The sequence below is a fragment of the Macaca nemestrina genome, chromosome 13 (assembly GCF_043159975.1).
Source record: "Macaca nemestrina isolate mMacNem1 chromosome 13, mMacNem.hap1, whole genome shotgun sequence".
Taxonomy (NCBI): Eukaryota; Metazoa; Chordata; class Mammalia; order Primates; family Cercopithecidae; genus Macaca; species Macaca nemestrina.
In genome coordinates, this window is record NC_092137.1 from 46945460 (window position 1) to 46964868 (window position 19409).

The 19409-nt window shown below is 46.6% G+C and overlaps 1 protein-coding gene across 1 annotated transcript in view; it reads left to right on the forward strand.

Annotated features, from left to right (window-relative positions):
• LOC105464971 (suppressor of cytokine signaling 5) overlaps positions 1-11316 on the forward strand; it is a 111246-nt gene extending 99930 nt beyond the window's left edge. Inside the window, exon 2 of the transcript XR_011611697.1 lies at positions 3605-11316. The gene's annotated coding sequence lies outside the window, so the exon portion shown is untranslated. The remainder of the gene's footprint in view (positions 1-3604) is intronic.
• Positions 11317-19409: the final 8093 nt, after the last annotated feature.

Sequence of the window (19409 nt, forward strand, 5' to 3'; positions counted from 1 at the left end):
TGTGTGGTGACATGTGTCATTCACAACTCGTTTGATGCATCTGCGTCTTGCTTCACCATTGCTTTTGAATCCTGCAAGGATGAGTACTACTTTTTCTCCACTGAAACCTCACCACTGGCTGCTACAATACTGCCAGGAGGTGTTTCTCATTGCCTGGGATGGAGCCTCCCATCTTTGCTGGAACCCTGCAGATCTCCTGCCACTGGACAGGGAGTCCCTGGGGGAAAGAGGCTGGTCTGCAAAGATAGTGCGGTTGCCTTTGCAGCCTAGCTGTCCTGGTTTGCATCTCAGCCCTTCCTGCTGCCTACCTGTGTGGCCCTGGCCAAGTTACCTAGCGAAACTGATCCTCAGCTTGCTTATCCATTTATTGGGTAGTATTGTTAGAGTGAAATGAGAGAATTGCGTCAGCACCTGGCTGCCATCTGCTGTCACTGAGAGCTGGGTGAATGGGAGCAAGACCAGATTCGCAGTCTGGCAGGGAGTATGTGAAACTGGTAGGCAGGTAACACCTTGACCTGTGGTGGGTTTTTTTGCCAGTTTTAAACTAATTTCCCCTGAGAGGAGAGAAACAGGCTGGGTCTCTGGGCTCTGCATCCCTCACAAAAGCTTGGTGTTTCTTCAGCCCCATCCACACATCTGGTTGTACTTACTGCTCCAAAAATGTATCCATCCTGCTTACCATGTTCACATTTCAGAACATGGGGCAGCCTCAGGGGGAAAAGATCTCAGAAATCCCAAGCATTTAAAAAAAGTAATGTCATGCATTTACATACTTCCAGAAGATGAAGGCCCAGGAACATAACTTGCTCTGCAAGCAGCAGGCACCATGAACACAAGGGCTGACCTGCCAGGGTCTCCCTGGGCGAGGAAAACCCCTCCAAAGCAGTGAACAGGACTTCCTGTCTAGGAACCCAGAAAATAAAAGATTCTTTTGTCTTCCTGGGAAATGCTCACTTCCAACCATGAGAGGAATAACAAGGAGAGGTCAAGAGTCGAGACACCTGGTTCTGCCTTTCAACTTCCTGGGTGACCAAAAGCATGTCACTCAGCATCCCTGGGCTCTCTTACCCATCTGTGCATAATTGCTTCTCTCCACTGCAGCTGTGACTCTGTGAAAAACTCTGAAATGAGTGAGGCACAGATATATGTCCACCTGTTTGTATTCATGTATGTTCATGATGCCTAGAATAGTGCTTGGCATGTAATACATTCTCCACAAATGGTTTTGGGTTTTCTTTCTTTCTTTCTTTCTTCTTTTTTGAGACGGAGTCTTGCTCTGTCACCCAAGTATGACCTCTGCTCAGTGCAGCCTCCACCTCCAGGGTTCAAGTGATTCTCCTGCCTCAACCTCCTGAGTAGCTGAGATTACAGGTGCACACCACTAGGCCTGGCTAATTTTTGTATTTTTGGTAGAGATGGGGTTTCACCATGTTGGCCAGGCTAGTCTCTACCACCATTCTGCTTGTTGGTTTTGCAATGGCTATAGGCATTTCCCCCTTTCTTTTGTCTCTTCTCTCTTCCACCTTCCCACTCCCAGTGTGATGGTGTACGTCCTGGAGTTTCTCACTCAAGGGCCTGTCTCTGAGGATCAGACCAAAGAGAACCGGCTTGTGTTGTAGTAGGAGGTTAGATCCAGGTTACAGCTGAACAAAGGCTGTGAAGCTTTGAGAGAATTTATGAAAATCGGTGGAGAATCTCTCCACAGAAACTCTGCTGGGGAAAGATACAATAAATGTTTTCCTCAGCGTGGACTAGCTTCTGTGTTGACACATGGAGAGGGGCATGAACTCTATAGGCCTGTGAACAGCTCACAGGTATTGTGATGAGGCCAGCAGGTTCAACTAGAGATGCTCTGTGTGTGACCTGCTCTACACTGACTCACAGGTCTTTGAGGTTAAAGAGCTGCTGAAATGCAGTACTGTTGCCTGAGGACAGAGTGAAAGAAGCAGAGCCCTGCCTGGTGCCCTGAACCAGCCCAATACACAGCTTTGAAAGAGAGAATAGAGAAAGGCCCTCACCAAACCTACTTTTCCATGAGGCCCCGATGTGTCCTTCAGAAACCTCCTTACAACCTTAGAAGTTCACCTAGGGACACCTTGGACACTTGCCTGGGTTCTAGCACAACTTCAATGTCCAGGTCAGTTGGGGCCAGGCAGGCAGGGCCGTCAGCTCTACAACAACCCCTTCTCTCCTTCTGACCATTTCACTATGGTCTCAGTTTGCAATGGGAGAAGAGTCATCACACTCTCAGCTGAGCCGTGTGTCCTCCAGGGCTTTCCATCAGGGCTGGAGCCTTTGCCAACCATCCCGCAAGTTCCATATTCAGTAACAAAGCTGGGTCCTTGGACGTTGTTACGAGCACCTTCAATGGGGGTAGGTGGAGGTAACGGGGAATGGATGTCATGATTGCAGTTTGGACAGAGAGGAGATAGGAACCTCTCTTCGTGTGTCTTACTTCACTAGCTTTGTCTGTGGCAGTTGGGGATAGGAAGTGCTGATCCATGACTGACAGGCAATATGAAGAGCTGGGTTAAACTGAGCAGAACTGAGCTACAGTGAGTTGAGTTGAGCTTAGTTGAACCAAGCCAAGCTGAGTTGAGCTGAGATGAGTTGACCTGAGTTGAGCTGAGCTAAGTTGAGCTGACCTGAGCCAAGCTGAGTGAAAATGAGTTGAGTTGAGCTGAGCTGAACTGAGTTGAGCTAAGCTGAGCTGAGTTGAGCTGAGCCAAGCTAAAATAAGCTGAGCTGAGCTGAATTGAGCTGAGTTGAGCTGAGCTGAGCCGAACTAAGCTGAGTTGAGCTGAGCTGAGCTGAGCCAAGCTGAGTTGAGCTGAGCCAAATTGAGCTGAGTTGAGTTGAGCTGAACTGAGTTGAATGAAGCTGAGCTGAGTTGGAAAGACAAATCCTACCCTCTTAGAATCCCCCGGGATGAGGCACCCTTTCCAATGCCAGAGATTGTTATTCTCAAAACTGTTTCTGGCAACTGAGAAAGAGTCATGCTTTACTTGTGGATGAGACATCCCTGAAGACCACGTCTGGGTCCTCTCTGGTCCTCAGAGGAGCACGCCCACAAGTGTTCCTATAAAGCCCCTCCCTCCGGCCAGCCCCTGGGACGCCTCCTTGTCCTGTGCACCTTCCCACCCCTGCTCCTCATCCCCATGTCTCCTCTCTGCTATCACTCCTCTTCTCCCATGGATGGGAATGACTTCCCACGGCCTTCTCCATGGGCACTGCAGGAACAACTCTGCTCCAAGAGCATCTGCATTTACCCACCCATACATTATCTCCAATTGCCGTGTTTGTCCCTGGCTCATTTTCCCTGAATAATTGTGAGTATTATGTAGGAGAGTCTTGAAATTCTTTTGTGTCTCCCAGAATACTGAGTTCTGTATATAACAGTATATAATAGGTGCTCCATAAAGGCTTACCTCATATCTTACAGTGCACTTTTAATTAATTTATTTATTTGGCTTGGGAAGCCCAAGATCAAATATAGTGTAGTTTTGTTGTTTTTTTTTTTTTTTAGGTTGTGTTAAAACAGGTATGCACTCAGCTTATATCTTACGATGTGTTACTGAGAAATGTGTTTTTTCTCTGACTCCAGGCTTGAGTGCTCTGAAGTTAATGAAGAGCAGTGAAGTAAGAGTGAGGATATTAGGACCGTGCCCCAGCCCTGCCACCAATCTGTGTGTGATCGAACATGAATCATGTAACCTTTCTCCACATTTCCCTGCCTGTGCAGCCGGTCAGCACCTACTCTTATGGTGTTGCAAGTGTACAATGGCCCAAAGTTTTGGATGAGCTTGTTAAATGCTGAATACATGAAGGAGATTATTATTCTAAGGGGCTCATGAAGAATTCGTTCAACAAAGCTGTATTGATGATTTACTCTCTGCATCAGCTCCTGGACTGCAAGTATAAAAGTGATTCACAGCTTGCCCTTGGAAAGCCGGGGAGAGACTCAAATAGCTAACAACAGGGTAAGTAAGCCTGTTAGTGAAGTGCCAGTAACAGAGGGGAAGGAGGCAGGAAAGCGTAGGAGAGGGGGTGCAGAAGGGAGCAGCATTTGAAGAGATCTCAAAGAAGTCACCAGATGTCACCAGAAAGAAGGGGAACAGGCAGTAGCATATTCCTGAGAGCGTGCTGAAGGCTGAAGGCGCGGCAGGGCAGTGAGTGGTGCCTTGTAGCTGCAGCAGAAACGATCAGGGTGATGAGGCTATGTGGAGGTGACCAGAGGCCCAAAGAGATGGCAGCGGTGGCTGTGAGGCTGCAAGCTCTGTTACTCGAGCGGGGTGTGATGGGGCGGGGTGTCGTGTGGGCTGGGGGAGGTTTTGGAACTCCTTGGGACTCTGGCCAGGCGTAGGCTCTGGCATAGCCTGGAACTACCGGGTGAGCAGGCAGCCCAGGCTCTCTAGGGAGCTCTGTAGGCCATGGGCAGAAGCACAGGGCCTGGTCCTTCCCACTCTAAGGAGCTGCAAAGACAGAGAAGGCCAGGGAGGACCCCGGGGCTTGCAGGTAGGAGGTAGGGAGGAGGCCCAGGACCAGATTCTTCCCCTGCTTCCCAGATAATGTAAAGCTCCCTGTCCTCCCGGACTGCACTTGCCTTCCCTCTGCACGTGTTGAGTTCTTCCTGCCTCTCCCTAGCCAGGGCCCAGCTTCCACATCATTCTTCTGCAGGCCCTCCTTCCCCCCAGTCCTCTTTGCTATTCTCCATTCTCTATCACAGTTTGTTCCTTTCAGGGCACTTAACACAATTTGTCTGTGTTGGGCTTTCTAGCTCTTCTCTCCCCACAAAAGTGTCAGTTCCATGAGGGTGGGGACTCCATCTCGTCCCGAGGCATTGCCAGTGCCTGGCACATGATGTGTGGCATACAGTAGGCACCGAATAACTGAATCAATGGTCTGGCTGTGCAGCATGACTTCAGGAGCATAGCATTTGGACACACAGTATTGTCTCTGGGTTAAAGGAGGGATCCACATCCCCCTCAGTAGAGACCAAGAGATTGGGGTCTCACTGTTATTCTGCAAGATAAGACATTAAGTGTCAGCTCTCCTCCCCCTCTAGTACAGAGCACTCGATAATCCAGAGTGGATTCAGTCCTAAATCCAGCCTGGTTACAGGACACCCAGGCTAGGACATATAAGGGTCTCTCAGCGGACCCCAGCCAGCTACAGAATATGGGAAGAACAGGCTTCAATGGGCAAAAGCTGCCGTTTCCTTACTTAGCAATACATGTGTCTTTCTAAATAACAGATTTAAATAAGTAAGGCAAACTGTGAAAATCTGTGGTTAAAAATGTAAGGGGTGGGGTGGGAATAGAGAATCTAGCAGATGGTTGCCGTGCCTCCCTCTGTGACAGGTGGGATAGACTCATCTGCATGAGCACATCTCTAAAGGTCTTCTTTTTCATGGGCACATTTATTGGCATACTGTAGAATGAGCCCTGTACATTCAAACAGCAGAGTCGGCCCAGCCCAGAGCAGCTCTGGAAAGGAAGACCTTGGCCTCGGCTGTGCCTCACTTATGACAACAGAGCTGCTTCTCATCAAAAAGAAGAAAAGGAGAGAAAATCAGAAATGCCTGGTCAAAAGTGTAGAGACCTGATGAAGGTGGGGCAGGGAGATCTGAAGCTAGTCCTTGGGGTGGGTGGCTGAGTCACAGCATCCCACACACATGCCACCTCCCACAGCCCCTTGGCCTTCTGCCCATACCTGCTCCCAGCCCATGGCTCCCTGGTCACTCTGCTTTCCGATGGCCAGAACCACACACTGCAGTTGACCCTTGGGAAGACCCCACCTGGGCCACTCATTGGTTCGTGTGAAGAGTCTTCTGTCCCCAGCCAGATGGTGCCCTGCTTGGAGGCAGAGGCCAGGGGATGTCCTCCAGCATCCCCATGGCCAGTCATCAGCTGCCTCTGTCTAAGGCATTTCCACAGGCCAGGTCCTGCCACACTTGGGCACATTTCCCAACATGCTAACAGTTTGGGGACAGGCTCCATGGGTGGAGTCATTTCTCATTAGCATTTCTCCCTCTGTGGTTCCCACTGCCTGTCCTGAGCTGGACCCCTCATCTGTGAGTGCAGAAGCCTGGAAGCCTGAGCTCATCTGCCCGGATGATGGCAGGGCGAGCTCTCCTAGGGACAAACCATGAGCTCAGGGATGCCTGCCATGTATCCCGCTCATCTGGGCAGGCCCTGCTAAACCCTATGTATGCAGAATGGTGTTAAAGCCTTACAACCACTCCAGGAGGTGGTGTCCTCATCACCATCCTCAATCTTCATTTCATTTATAAGAAAACAGAGACATAGAAAGACCTTGGCCAAGGTCACAGAGTTGGTCGTGGTGGGCCAGGATTCAAACTCCTCCAGTCCGACCTCATGCTTTCTGCTCTAAACTCCAACTAGGCTGCAGTGGTTTTGTACACCGCACCCTGACTTCACCTGTTCCACAATGTCACAGGCACCTGTGTGAAGGCCATAGGACAAGTGCAGGCTCCAGGCAGGAGGCCACCTCTTGGCGGTGGTACCCTTGGTCAAGTCACTGTTCCCTGCTGAGCCTCTGGGCTCTAAAATGGGGTTTATGATAGAAGCTGCCTCCTTAGGGGATTGGGAGGATTAAATACGCTCATCTGTGTGAGGGCTTGGAGCAGCGCCTGGCACTGGAAGCACTCAGTAACATGCATCGTTGCCACAGTTATTAATAATATGATTATTCCCACGGGAAGCTTCCAGGTCTGTCTGTCTGACCTCGTCTCCTCTCCAGGAGGAGGCATCTGTGCATTGACTACCAACATCTCTCTTTTTAACTTATTGCTCCATCTCATTCTTTCACCTTCTCCATTTCTCCTCCCAACCCTGACATGCCATTGAATCTGTTTAATTCAAGCAAATGCTCAGAGCCCCAGATCCCTGAATGCGACAGATTGAGAGGGTGGGGGTGGGGGTGGAGAATGGAGGAGCTTGTGTAATAGGACATAAATAAACTTGCACATGCTCTTCTTTTTAATTGCAGATTCTATCCCATCACGGGGCAATTTTTATTTTGCCTTCTCTTGAATAAGTGGGAAGATGTTTTATTCATGTGCATCTTCCCAGCACGCAGCCCAGTAGGTGCTCAATGTGCGCTGAATGAGTCGGTACATTCGGTTTGGCTCCAGCCAACACGTATGCCAGGCGCTGTTGTAAGGGCCTCACATATGTGAGCTCATTGAATACTCTGTTGCCGTCTTAAAGCCCTGGAGCTGAGCACTCTAAATTCCGGCCAATAAAGGAAATGTGTTTGATGGCCACCCTCTTGATGGCACACCACTGAATCTCCAGCGTGAGCTATGTGGCTCCCGCTTCCTCCCCGCTTGCTTGTGGCACTGCTCCCCTCTAACATTTAGGAAGAGAGTTTCAGCACAAACTTCCAGCTGGGTGAATGGTGGGGCCTGAGGGATGGTGACAAAGCTGAGCACACACCTCAAGGGACCTCCACGTTTTCCAGTAGTGTTTGATTTGAACAGTGCCAAGAAACCCCCTCAGATCTCTGGAAACTGCAAATCATGGAGGCTTAACATACCATGCCACCGCCTGGCCAGACAGGCCTGGGTTCAAGTCCCAGTCCCACCACGTATGGAGCCAATTCCTTGCTGAGCCACAGCGTCCTCCAGGGTGGAGCAGGGCACACACCGTGCCTTGTGGGGCTATGGGAAGATTACCCAGCTCACCGTGTGACATTTAGTGGGCACCTTCCTCACTCTGACAGCCAGCTGAGCACAGGCCACTAAGGAAAGAAGAATTCTGAGGGAGAGAGAAGAGGCCAAAGAAAGACAGAAAGGATGCCTCCTCTAAGAGCAGTCAGGCTGGGGTGGGACAGGGTGGTGGGCGGAGGTTGGCCAGGAGGGAGCCATTTACCGGCACAGTCAACAAACAAGGATTGGGAATATAAAGCTCAGCATTGTGCTAAGTGCTGAGGAAGTAAAAAGGAATTTTTATTTATAATTTATACCCCACCTACTTCCAAAGAGAATTTTGAAGGTGACTCACAATGAAAACCACATATGCAGCAAGATCACGAAAATAGAAATAGAAAATCAAATCCATGGAGATGAAGAAAGGAAACCCACATTTGTTTACCCCAGGTGCCGTGTCCTTGAATGTACTCCATCATTTAGTCCAACAACCCCATTTTACAGATGAGGAAGACAAGCAAAGAGGCATGTCCAGGGCAGGTAAAGGTGCAAGCAGGGCTCACTTCCCCAATAGGCGCAGGGCCCAGGATACTCAGGGGCTAAAACTAAATGTTTTAAAATTTCTTTTAAAATCAGAAGAAAAGAAAGGAACATTCAAGTTGAAAAAAAATGTTTTAACATATGATATTAATAGATTTGTCTCATGCCAACACAATGGTAAAATATATTTAATTTTTTTAATGGAAGAAGGAGTCCACAACTGTAAAAGTGCCTGGAGTCTACAAAAGTCACAATCCAGCCCAGGCCACAAACCCAGGCCTGCCAAACTCCAACTCTTGTGCCCCTTCCACACTTGTGCAAGAACATTTGTTGTCACTGAATGTAACACGCGAGTCAGCTCTGCAGCTAAAAAGAGGCCACAATGAGATAAATAATTCTTAGTTTCATTAAAAGTATGTGTAGTGACGTGTAGTGGGGAAATGGGGAAACATTTACTCACTCTACAGTGCAATTCTGGGAAAAAAATGTAACTTTTACAATTTTCTTTCTTTCTTTTTTTTTTTAAGCGATGGGGTCTCGATGTGTTGCCCAGGCTGGACTAAAATTCCTGGGCTCAAGTGATCTGCCTGCCTCTGCCTCCCAAGTAGCTCACATTCTCAAGTAGCACATGCCACTACACCTGGCTAAAATTTTGTTTATAATGAATGTCTTCTTATCAGTTCCACTGGGAAGCAGGAGGGTAAAATCCTAACTTTTATCCAATTTGTTAAATTTCAAGCTTGATTCAAAATTGTCTTTCATAGATAATTTGGCTGACTCACGTAAATGTCAGCCTTTTGGAGACAGCCGTCTCTGGCTGCTGAATCCCCGTGTGGCAGATGATTCTGACCAGAGTCTTGTACAGCCCAGGAGGGAGGCACTTGGGTTCCCGTGGTATTGCCTGGATCTTCACAGCCTGCCCCCTGAGCTCATGACCGCTGTGATGTAATGGCCTCATCTTGCTTTCTGGGGCGCTGTGCCTGGAGCTGTCGCTGGAGCCCGAGGTCCCTGCCAGCTATCCTAGTGGTCACTCAGTCCTATCACCAGGCCTCTGCCTTTCTACTGGCATTCTCAAAACCTGCTCAGGTGCTGTCTCAGGCTCCCCTACTTCCTACTTCCTGTGCTACCTTCACGCCTTTGTGTGGATGCTTCTCCTGGACCCAGCGTACCTGGAGAAGGGTGCCTCCAGCCCAGACACTCCCTGTGGCCTTCAGGCATGCTTTAAAAGCATGTCTTTAAAAGCTCCCAACTTTCTAGGTTGTGCCCTGACACAATGGTGGGGAAGGTGGGGAAGGTAATCGTGGTAGTGACAGAGAAGAGCTCTGGTGCCTGATCTATCTGTTCCCTCTCTATCCCCCTCCTCCTTCCCACAGTCTATGAGGATAGAGGGATAAGCTTTCCTTCATTATGGCTCTAAAATGTAGTCAGCCAGGCCTACCTCTTGATGTGCTAAATGAGGGTCCAAAGAATTTAGTAAACCTTTTCTCTCTCAAATCTAGCTTTCTGTCTGAGACTCAGACATTACTCCAATGTACAAGAAACTCCAGAACAACACGGTTTACAGGACATGAAAATGTATCTAGAAACAATTCCAGAAAGTATTAACCCCATTGCAGACACATGTTAGTTCAACAGGAGAGACTAACTATACTGACACTTAATTCCAAACATAATATATGAGTCCTTATGTAGGGAACGTCGAACAATATAATGAACACCATCTCCAGTATTTATTTGGCAAACCTTCTTCCAATAGCTGTTTGTTCTATCAACCCTCAATATAAGTAGACCAGAACATTAGGCACTTCTCTGGTGAAAGGGGCTGATCCTGGTGAGTCTAGTTGTGCTGTATCTGGTGTTCTCACATCTGGATGCAACTTAGATACCCCAGAGATGATAGCACATATCACTTCTTTCAGCCAGTGCTAGGATGTGGGAACAAAGGCACAGTCCATCTCTCTCACCCTGGAGGAGGGCAGAGAGAGCTTCAAAAAGGGACATGGGCACAGCCAACCTCTCAGCCATCACAGTTTTTTTTTTGTTTTTTTGGGGTTTTTTTTTGACGATTAGTCATGATTCAAAATATGAACCAGAAATGACTTGGGAGTTCGAGGAGGAATGGGGTTTTGAGAGGAAATTACTCAGCCAATACGAAATGTTGGAGAAGAGATCAGACTCCAGGATCTCCTACATTCAGGCTAGAGATATGCAACTATCAAAAGTCTGGATATAGCTGGGTGGTTCATGCCCATAATCCCAGCGCTTTTGGAGGCTGAGATGGGAAGATCACTTGAACTCATGAGTTCAAGATCAGCCTGGGCAACATGGTGAAACCCTGTCTCTATGAAAAATACAAAAATTAACCAGGCATGGTGGTCTGCGCCTACTCGGGAGGCTGAGGTGGGAGGAAGCCTTGAGCTGGGGAGGTGGAGGTTGCAGTGAGCTTAGATTGTGCCAGTGCACTCCAGCCTGGGCAGTAGTGCCAGACCTTGTCTCAAGAACATAAAGTCTGGATATAAATTATGATTTATAGAGTCTCACTCTAGAAGGCTGTGGGTAGTTGCTTGAGCCAGAAAGATGATTATGAGGAAAATCAAGATCTTTACATTGGAAAGAAATCATCTTGTCCAACCAGCCTTTGAGATGGAGAAAAAAAAAATGGATGGTTACTATCACTACTTCTATTAATATTGTACTAGAAATCCTACCCATTTCAATAAAGAAAGAAAAGGGCCAGCCACGGTGGCTCACACCTGTAATTCCAGCACTTTGGGACACTGAGGTGGGTGGATCACCTGAGGTCAGGAGTTCAAGACCAGCCTGGCCGACATGTTGAGACCCTGCTCTACTAAAAATATGAAAATTGGCCAGCTGTGATGGCACGTGCCTGTAATCCCAACTACTAAGGGGGCTGAGGCAGAAGAATCACTTGAACCTGGGTGATGGAGGTTTCAGTGAGCAAAGACCATGTCACTGCATTCCAGCCTGAGCAACAGAGTGGGACTCCATCTCAGAAAAAGGAAGAAAGAAAGAAAAAGAAGAAAAAAGGAAGAAAGAAATAGAAAAAAGAGAAAGAAAGAAGAAAGAAAGAAAGAGAGAGAAAGGAAAGAAGGAAGGAAGGAAGGAAGGAAGGAAGGAAGGAAGGAAGGAAGGAAGGAAGGAAGGAGGGAAGGGAAGGGAAGGGAAGGGAAGGGAAGGGAAGGGAAGGGAAGGGAAGGGAAGAGAAAGGGAGGGGAGGAAGGAAGGAAGGAGGGGAAGAGAAGAGAAAGGGAGGGAAGGAAGGAAGGAAGGGAGGGAGGGAGGGAAGAAGGAAGGAAGGAAAGAAGGAAAGAAAGAGGAAGAAAGAAAGAAAGAAAGAAAGAAAGAAAGAAAGAAAGAAAGAAAGAAAGAAAGAAAGAAAGAAAGAAAGAAAGAAAGAAAGAAAGAGAAAGAAAGAAAGAAAGAAAGAAAGAAAGAAAGAAAGAAAGAAAGAAAGAAAGAAAGAAAGAAAGAAAGAGAGAGAAGACTGGGTACAGTGGCTCATGCTTATAATCCCAGCACTTTGGGAGCTTAAGGCAGGAGGATCACTTGAACCCAGGAGTTTGAGATCAGCCTGGGCAACAAATAGAGGCTCTGTCTGGGAAAAAAAAAAAAAAAAAAAAAATTAGGCAGGCATGGTGTCATACACTTGTTCTATCAGCTACTTAGGAGGCTGAGGTGGGAGGATCATTTGAGCCTGGGCGATCAAGGCTGCATTGAGCCACAATTGTGCCACTGCACTCCAGCCTGAGTAATAGAATGACTGCCTCAAAAGAAGAAGAAGAAAGAGGTGGGCGGGGGGGGGGGGGGAGGGGAGGAAAGAAAGAAAGAAAAAAATTAAGTCTTAAGTTTGGGGAAAAAAGAGACAAAACTATAGACAATATTATTGTGAGAAGAGGAGGAGGAGGAGGAGAAAGAAGAAGAGGAAGGAAGGAAGGAAAGAAGGAGGAAAGGAGGGAGGGAGGGAAGGAAAGAAAGAGAAAGAGCGAGAAAGCAAGCAAGTTAAGACTTAAGTTTGGGGAAAAAGAGATAAAATGTTAGATGTGTACAGACAATATTATTGTGTAAATAGAAAATCCAAGTTATTAGACCAAGTAAAAGAGTTTAGCACGATTGCTGGGTATAAAGTTAACATGCAAATCATGAGTTTATTTCAATATATGAACAGTAAACATTGAGAAGATAAAACATTTTAAAGTGATCATTTACACTTGCAACACAAATGAAGTATTTATGAATAAGTCTAACAAAATGTACGCTAATTTTGTATAAAAATATAAAATTTTATTGAGAGACATTAAAGAATGCATTAATAATTCAGAGACATACTATGTTTATGGATGAATGAGTCTATATTGTAAATATGCCATTTTCCCCAAATTTATATGCAGATTCAATGCATCACAATAAAGATCCCAACACATTTTTGCATGTAGAATTTGGTAAGCTTATTATAAAACTCACATGAAAGTGCAATAATTTTAAGAAAAACAAGGTGATGGAATTGCCCTACCAGATATCATGACTTATTATAAAGCCATAGTAATTAAGAGAGTGTGACATTAGCACAGGCGTAGAGAAATAGATCAGTAAAACAGGAGAGCCATGAACAGACCCACACATATATGGATACTTGATATATGACTGATTGCAGATTACAGGGCAGTGGGGAAAAGTCTTTTTAAGAAATGATAATGGGGAGGAGGGACGGGAAAGAGCTATAAAGGGGAAAAATTGAATCTCTATTTCACACCACATACTAAAATCTCTTTAATTTGGAATAAAGAGCTAAATGTGAAAAGTAAAACTACAAACCTTTTAAAAAAAGAGAGAGAAGCAAATACCTTCGTGGTCTCAAAGCAAGAGTTCTTTAATGAGATATGAAAGTAAAGAAATAGCTAGGTGTGGTGGCTCACACCTGTAATCTCAGCACTTTGGGAGGCTGAGGTGAGTGGATCACCTGAGGTCAGGAGTTTGAGACCAGCCTGGCCAACATAGTGAAATCCTGTCTCTACTAAAAATACAAAAGTTAGCCGGGTATGGTGGCTCATGCGTGTAATCCCAGCACTCAGGAGGTTGAGGCAAGAAAATTGCTTGAACCCGGGAGGCGGAGGTTGCAATGAGCTGAGATTATGCCGTTGCACTCCAGCCTGGGTGACAAGAGCAAAACTCCGTCTCAATAAATTAAATAAATAAATGAATAGGTCCATGAAGCAGACCGGCATTAAAATTAAGCACCTCTGTTTATCAAAAGTTATTATAAAAGTTGGTGATATTAAATTCTTTTAAAAAATTTTTAGGTGTCATACTGGTATTGTGGTTATGTTATGAAGAGAGAGACTATCTTTTAGAGATAAATCCTCAAAATTTTATGATGAATAGTGTTTTAGATTTGCTTAAAAATAAAACTAGAGGAGCAGACGTTGAAAAGGTATAAGTGCAATGAGATTGTCCATGAAATTGTAATTGTTGAAGCTGAGTGATAGGTACAAGGAGATTCATCATATTATTCCATCTACTGTTGTATATGTTTGGAATTTTATCGTAAATTATTTTTGAGAGAGAGAGATCAAGGAGGGACTATAAAGAGATGAAAACAAACCATAAACTGGAACTACACATTTAAGCAATGAAGGACTAATATTCAGAACATAGAAAGAACTAAAAATCGAGGGGAAAAAAACAATTTTTTTAAAGATAACAGACAAGTCTGAAAAGTGGAAATCCAAACGGTGAAGAAACAAACAAAAACTCAACTTCATTAATAATCTGGGAGATAAAAATGTAAACCGCAATAAGATACCATTTTGTACCCCCCAGATTGGAAAAATTAAGTCTGTAATACCAAGAGATGACAAGGATGCGGATGCCTCTGGGAGCATAAATTGGTACAACCAATGTGGAAAGCAACTGGACTTGATCTAGTCATGTTGAAGACCATGTCATCCAGCAATTTTATTCCTAGATAAATACCCTAGGGCAACACATGCACGTGCGCACCAGGAGACAAGAAAGCTTTACAACAACGTTGTCAGTAAGGACCAAACACTGGGAACAACTCAAATGTCCATCAAACATAAAATGCATTAACTGTGAGCTTGTCTCAACAGTGAAAATATATACAATGAAACTGTAGCTATGTTGACCAAATGAAGCAAATCATCAACGAATGCATACAGTATATTTATTTCCAAGTTTAAAAATAGACGAGTAGGTTAAACTATATGAAGCTGTATGAATTTGCAGATATTCAGCTACTTTTCTCTTACAAATGGCATTTATCATTCACTCTAATACTGTTTAGGGTGCATACATAAATGGTAAAACCATAAAGGAAAGCAAGCTTCAATAGGACTTTTTCTGATTAACAGAAAAGTCAGGATAGTGTTACCTCTGGGCAAAGGAAGGGAGATTTGACTGAGGAAGGACCTGGGGTGATGGAGGTGGGGAACTTCACAGGTACTAGCGATGTTCTAGTCTATATATTTATCTCATGGGTGGTTACAAAAGTATTTGCTTTATTTATTTATTTATTTTAGAGACAGGGTTTCACTCTGTCGCCTAGGCTGGAGTGCAGTGGCAAGATCATGGTTCACTGCAGCCTCCAACTCCTGGGCTCAGGTGATCCTCCAGCCTCAACCTCCCAAGTAGTTGGTGCCACCGGCATGTGCCACCATGCCTGACTAATTTTTTAATGTTTTGTAGAGATGGGATCTTGCTCTGTTGCCCAGGTTGATCATGAACTCCTGGGCTCAAGTGATCCTGCTGCCTTGGCCTCCCAAAGTACTGGGATTATAGGCGTGAGCCGCCATGTGCAGCCAATATTTGCTTTATAGTTCTGCTTTAAACTATGCATATGTTTCCTGCATTTTAAATGATTTTATTTTTTAAATAAAAAGAGGAAATAACATTTTAGATGCGAGTTCTGAACTCAGGACACACCAGCCAAGCAAGAGCTCAGGGCACAGTTGAGAGGTAGAGAGAGCAGGCCCCCTGCTGCTGAAGGATCGGGGACTCACATCACAGATGACCTGTAATGGTCACTCCACACACGTGATTTGTCTTGCTCTGTCTTGTTTTTCCCAGATAACAATTGCTAATATAATTATTAATCCACTCGGAATGCTGAATATGGTAAATTTATTTATCCATGACTTCACTTATAATGATATATAATAAATTACTTAAGTGTGCTTCCCCAGCAGAAGATGAGTCCCCTGGGGGCAAGGACTGGGACATTTTCATGCTTGTACCAAAGCAGAGTGCCTGACACTGTAGATCCTCAATTAAAAGGTCACTGAAAGCATGGACTCCAGATGACCGGATGGACAGGTAGATGGATGGATAGACATCTTAATGGTTGCAGGTCTTTGTTAAATAGGGGATTTTATTTTCAGAACTAGTGAAGGGATTTTTTAAGCCTCCCATGGGGAATAGAGTGGTTTTATAAACATAAAAGTGCTAGTGTGGTATAAACAGAGACTGCAGCATATTTAATGATTTAGCGAATAGGACAACACATTCTATATTTTGAGTGCTCTGTTATGTCCCTGTACTATTATGCTGCTGGGATTTGTCAGCCACACAGGGTGTGCCACCTCCTTGCACCGCTCCAGGGCACGTGTTCCCTTTGTGTTATAGGTAAATCGTGTTCCTGGAGTTGTGCAATGCGCGGGTTCTGAGCCCACCTTTTTTGGGGAGGCTCTGGAGCGACAGGCACAGCGATGGGCCCAGGACGTGAGCTGAGCAAGTAGGCTGGCTCGACGCACCTCCCACCCCCTTGTCAAGGATGGCAGCACTCAGATGACATGTTTTGGGAAACATTTTCCTTCCTCACTCTTCTTCCTTCTGGTTTTGTTTCTTCTCGCCTGCTTTCCTCCCTCCCTTTTTCCTCCTTCTTCTCCTTTCTCTCTTCCTCTTGCCCCCTTTTCCCTTTTTTCCTCTTGCCCCCCTCACTTCTCTCTTGGTCCCCTCAGCCTCTCTCTCTTCCTATCCTTGTCCTGTCCTTGTCCTTCTTTTGTCTCTTTCTCCTTCCCAATCCCCGCACTCAGAAGCGATCTTTCAGGTCCTCTACGTCTATTTCCTACTCTCAGTCGGCTGGCCCAGCCGTAAAGACCTTGAAACTTAATTCTGCAACCCTCATCGCCCCTCCCCAAGAGACCAGCTCTGACTGTGGTTTTTAGGAGGCCCAGTTTCCTCTGGGACCTTCACCCTGTGCACTCTCCACCCCACTGCCACCCACAATGTGCAGACCCCTCTGGGTGGCCTGCAACCTGCTCCACTAGGTGACCACAAAGCCCCTTTGGGCTGGCTTGGGAGTCCTTTCCAAAGCTGGAGGCAGGAGAGGAACCCTCTTTTTACTTCGAAATGTATCCATCCTTAGCTCCGTGAGCAAATGCCCCCCACTTCCTGGACCCCACAATAGAAACACAGACTTTGGCTGCCCTTCTTTTCACCCCTAAGGAGGGCTGCTTTTGCGCTAAGGGGCATTAGAAGATCATCCTCTGCCAGGAATGCATAGATGCTTTTTCTCTGCAGACTCTGCCCTGAGCTGATTTGACCTGATTGACTGGAGAGGCAGGGATTGTGGAGCAGAGGGGGAGGAGCATAGTGGGAGGGGGCTGGGAGAGGGAGGAGGAGAAGGAAAGCTCAAGTCTACAATTCTAGAACCAGAGGAGGAGAAGGAAGGACCCTGTAGGATCCAGCACCCCACCCCACCCATTTCTCTGCCAGAGTCACAAGCAGTCTGCCCCCTTCCTGTGTGGGTAATTGGCAAGGCCCGGACAAGCAGGCAAGTCTCCGACTCCATCCCAGCCCAGCACCGCCCACCGCCTTATTCAGGCAAAGAGAGTTGACTGTCTTGGCAGCAAAATGAAACCTTTTGATTTACGAGGAATTCTGAGATATCTTCCAGCTGACAGTCTTTGGAGAATTGCACAAGCCCACACTTTTGTGGGGGCAGCATTTAATGAAACGAACACATGATTTATTCGTTTTTCATTAAGGATGACATGCAGAGAGTACATATCAGGATGAAAAATGGGTCCTGGCCTGGGGCTTCACAGCCTCATGATCTTGAGTGAGCAGGAGAGCCAGGAGCACCCATTTCCAGAGGCAGGGAATGGGAGGAGGAAGAGCTGACACCTTCGGAGCACTTACTGTGATTTTCATTGTCTCCCGTAATGCTCACTAGGTACTATTGCTCCAGAGTTACAGATGAGAAAACTGAGGCTCAGAGAGAGCAAGGAACATGCCCAGAGTCACCCAGCTAGTGAGGGACAGAGCTAGGATTTCAGTCCCAGGCTGCTTTGGCTCAGCTCCAACAAGCTGTCCATGCGGGAGCAGGAGGCCAACTGTGCAGGGCCTGGGGACCAGTGGTGCAGACGGGGTCCACGCTGTAGACGCTCACTCCAGATGGATGCTGAAAGACAGAGGAGCCCCGGGGCCTGGCAAGGAGAACCGTAGGCTTTGGTGGTCAGCCAGGCCCGGCTGGAGAGTGGCTGAGCCTATGAAGTCTGGGGAGCAGTTGGGCCGTGAAAGTGATGCCCGGCAGTCTCTGTTTTTGCTGTTTTCCAGCTTTCCAGCCTCAGAACGACTTGGCATCTGTATCAGAAAACCCAGTCAGCCCTCATCTCAGATGCAGGTGCAACACATATGGCCCTCAAGCTGGGCAGACCCGAGTTTGAATCCTGAGCCTACCGCTCATTAACTGTCAGACCCTGAAAAAGTGCCTCAACCTCTCTTGAGCCTCCACTTTCCATACCTGTCGTGTTTATTTAACGATACCTACCTCTCAGCATTTTCATGAAAGTTTTAAAATGACATTATTATGAGTAGCAGCTGTATAACAGTAATAATAACTCATGTATATTGAGTACATTTATATGCCCTGTACTATGCTGAGAACTTTACATACATTACCACATTACCCGACTTAACCTTCACAACACCTCTCCGAAGTACTGCTGTTACATAACAGGCCCATTTTACCTGCGAGAAATGGAAGCTCAGAGTTCTTTGCTGCCCAGGTCGTATAGTTAGCAAATGGGGTCGGGGTCAGAATTTGAACCCAGGTCTTCATGTGCCTCCAGCCCACCAATATGAGTCTTAATGAACAAAGTACGTACTGCGTAGTAGACCCTTAACAAATGGGAGTTCCAGTCCTTTCTTTCTCCCCTGAAAGCGCAGATTTTCACGGTGCCCTCTGAGATTTGCTTTAGAGCTTGCCCACATGGAGTTTTCAGAAAGTCAGGAGAAAGTGAGGTGCTGGGTGCATCCCCCGATCCAGGGCCCCCTCCCTGCCCCCGCTCAGCCTGCCTTCCTTTTAGGGTTTGGCAAAGGCTGCTTCACTCGAGGCCTCTCGTGGAGCTGGAAACAATGCGAGTTTATTTTGGCACAGGAAAGAGGGCCCGATTCCCCTTCTCTGGAAGCCTTTGTGGGAAGAGGACTAGAGAACGCGGCCCAGGCCTCTGTCAGTTCCCGTTACTCTCCCCAGCACGTCCACTGCCGAGTCACAGCCATCACATGTAGTTCTGAGAAGGAAATGAGATAAGAGCTTTCTTTCCACTTCAGACGGATCATAAGATTTCCCCTCCTCTCTCCACGCTCCCCTCCAAAAAGAAGTTGAACCAAGGACGTGGTGCTGCAGTTAAACTCAATACTCTTAGCAGGTCTCTTCTCAATCCTGTGGGTACATCCTCACCTGGGTATTTGGCTACCTGTGGCAGATACAATAAGCAGGGCCCATGGTCAGTGTGGTGATGGAAGTCATAGACACTCAGAGTGGCAAGGGACTGTCACTGTCCTCTGATCCCAGCCCTGACCTGGCTTAGATTCAGATCCAGCCAGTATTTACCAGATGCCAACCCTGGGCCAAGCCAGGAGTGCTTTTGCATCTGTTATTTCATATTTCAGAATCCACACAACAATCTTTTTGGAAAGGCCTTACTTTCCCATTTTTACAAATGTGGAAACTGTGGCTCAGAGAGGTCAAGTACTTGGCTCAAAGTCATGACATGAGTAGGTCAGTGGTAGTGCTGGGATATGGTCTTCCAGCTCTGAGACCAAGCCCTGTCTGTCCCAGGCACAGGAGGAGTCTCCTCTACAACACTCCAGGTAGAAGGTTCGTCCAGACTTTGAACTCCTTGGGTGTTCCTTATTTCTAAGGGAAGTCTCATCT